Source organism: Bidens hawaiensis, unplaced genomic scaffold (genome assembly GCF_021521415.1).
Source record: "Bidens hawaiensis isolate Kalapana, Puna unplaced genomic scaffold, B.hawaiensis_p1.1 tig00019572_1, whole genome shotgun sequence".
Lineage (NCBI taxonomy): Eukaryota > Viridiplantae > Streptophyta > Magnoliopsida > Asterales > Asteraceae > Bidens > Bidens hawaiensis.
Window position 1 is genome coordinate 232,323 of NW_027492974.1, and position 2,951 is coordinate 235,273.

Sequence of the window (2,951 nt, forward strand, 5' to 3'; positions counted from 1 at the left end):
ACTACATGGACCTTATCTGGGAAGGTGCCACCACGGGATTGAAACTGCAATTAAGTTGTGAGTTTAATATATGATAACTTTCGCAAACCTAAATATTAACCCCAATTATAAAATTTTGTTTAATCCAAATATTAACCTTCAAAATAATTTTTACATTTACTTGAATTTAAATACTTTTTGTTTGTAACTTTCATCAATTCTTTTTAAGCTCAATTTATTTAATATTATCATTTAATCTGTTATGGAAGATTAGAATATAGAATCTACCAAGCTTGAGACTTGAGACAAGGGGTTAGAATTGGAACATAAAGTTGTTTTATATACTTAAAAACGTAAAGATATTCCAGTTTTATAACCACAAGCCAAACCACTTGCATGTAGGTTACGTTTTTACCTCTCCTATTAATTAACATATATCCTTTCATTTCATCTTCTCTAAACATGTTCATGACCATGGCAGCACTAGCTTCAAGCTCTATGCATGTCGTCTTCCTGTGGATATTGCTTCTTTCCTCTGGTACAATCACCTTAACCACATTTATAAATTTCTTACAAATTGCATGTACGCAAATGTTAAATATAGGTCATGTGATTAGATCGATTGTGACGTTTATATGTGTCAACATAGATTGGTGACGCTTATCGGTCACACAGCATGATTTAGTTGTTAGAGATCAAGTTTAACTTATATGGTGATGATTGGATTAACCCATAAATATGTTACAAATTATTGTTTGGGTCAAAAATATGAATATGATAAAGTGATACTGCTTTAATATTAAAAGTAATGATAATATCCAAATCAATGAAGTAATATTTACTAACACTTATTACTAGTTTTTTGTTAGGATTTGTTCTATTAACAAATATCTATTAAGGTTTATGGATTAACAGATACTTATAACCTTTAAATGGTATATTTACAGGAAATATATTGTCGGATTGTGCAAGAGTGTTCACCATAATTAACGATTGTGACGAGACAATTTGGCCCGCGATCACACCCGGGGCGGACTTCGGTGGTGGAGGATACGCGTTACGAGCCAAAGAATCCCGGGTCCACACCGCACCCGTTGGTTGGTCGGGTCGAATATGGGGTCGAACCAAGTGCAACTTCGACTCCAACGGCAATGGAACATGTCTAACCGGCCGATGCGGTACATCGCTCCAATGTACCGCTTCGGGTGAAACCCCGGCTACACTTGCCGAATTTACCCTCACCACATTAGAATTTTACGATGTTAGCCTTGTCGATGGCTTCAATTTACCAATGTCCGTTAGACCGGTTAACGGGAACGGAAATTGTAGCGTTGCAGGTTGCGTGGGCGACTTAAGGAAAAACTGCCCGTCTGAACTTTCGGTTAAGGCGGGTGGTAAGGTGGCCGCTTGTCGAAGCGCGTGTGACGTGTTTAATACGGATGAATATTGTATGCCAACCAACATATTATTCCAAAAAGTTTAAGGAGGCGTGTCCGACCTCGTATAGTTATGCTTATGATGATCCGACAAGCATTTTCACTTGTTCAGGGGCTGATTATACTATCACGTTTTGCGGAGCAAAGTACGTTTTTCTTCCTTGTTTTATTTGATAAACTTTTACAAGTCCAATTACACGGGTTTGGGTTGAAACTAGTTGTTTTGAGTGCGTTGTCAAGGTATAGAATCGATCATTAGTAAAGAAAACTGACTTAAAAACTCGTTATAATAATTTTCAATTGATCACACATCTAAAGCCTATAGCCAAGCCCTATATTTATAATTTAACTCAAACTTGGTGACCACGACATTACCATAATAATCTATTACAATTAAGAAACGAAACCAATTTGACCAACTTATTAACTTAGGTCATTTCATATTCACTAACTTGTAAACACGGTACAGAATTACCAACACATTGGGTCTGGTTGACAAGCAAAAAAATTTTAACTAATTCGTGAAAATATAATTACCATTCTTGTTACTAGTAACTATCTTTTTTATACGATTTAGGAGTTTCTAAGTTTTAAAACAAAAAAGATACATTTTGGGTAACTATAAACATTCAATTTATTTGTTTGACCCGATAATAATATTATCAATCACACAAAACAAGCTGACTATTCTAATAAAAACGAGTCTAGAATAAACAAGCATTTATCTAAGTTTTTGTTAATGGTGGTTGGACTCGGGTTTTGGTGGTGAAAATCATAACTGGTTTTGCTTTATGTTTCAGGAACCGGACTCAATGCTCGTATCACAGCAACAGGTTGCATTGTAGCGGGTCCACTATGGGGTTGACCAAGAGTTTAACATTGAGTTTGATGGTGGTTTAATAGTTTGTTTATCAATGTTGTTATAAACAAGTCGGTTATATATATTCTTTATTTTGTTGTCACATTCAAAATAATAAAAAATATTTAAAAACTTACATGACATGACATGACAACGATAAACACAACTTTTGTCTTTAATATCACAGGTTCTAATAGGTCAAAGTTGTTGTATGACTATATAGCTACTATGATATGACGAAATTGTTCATAAAGGGCCAAGGCCCGTATTTGATACAAGTTTGTATAATTTTACTGGCATTGATTGTGAGGATGTGTTGTGTTAGAAGTCACACAAACAATATAATGGATGTATCATGTATGACGTTATACAACATGTATGGCATTTGCAAAGTACATACATATAATGATGACATGCATGCTTATATGTAGATTTGTGGATGATACATGTACAGGAATACCAGTTTTAATATTGTAAAAAAGCATAACGTATTAGACATAAAGATGCATATAGCAGTCACATTATTAAGAAAATGTGACGTCCAAAGTTTACTCGAAGATCATTCGATTATTTCCTTAGCTAAAAGCCAGGAAAAAATGTAAAAAAATAAACAAAAAGAAAATACAATATAAGAAGAAACAATTATTTATGGCAGAGAAATTAAAAGAAAAGGTTAT

At 34.1% G+C, this 2,951-nt stretch overlaps 1 pseudogene across 1 annotated transcript; it reads left to right on the forward strand.

Annotated features, from left to right (window-relative positions):
• Positions 1–351: 351 nt before the first annotated feature.
• On the forward strand, positions 352–2,341 carry LOC143558647 (pathogenesis-related thaumatin-like protein 3.5; annotated as a pseudogene). The gene is made up of 3 exons (XR_013139778.1): positions 352–517; positions 927–1,561; positions 2,216–2,341. The product of XR_013139778.1 is annotated as a pathogenesis-related thaumatin-like protein 3.5 (transcript).
• Positions 2,342–2,951: the final 610 nt, after the last annotated feature.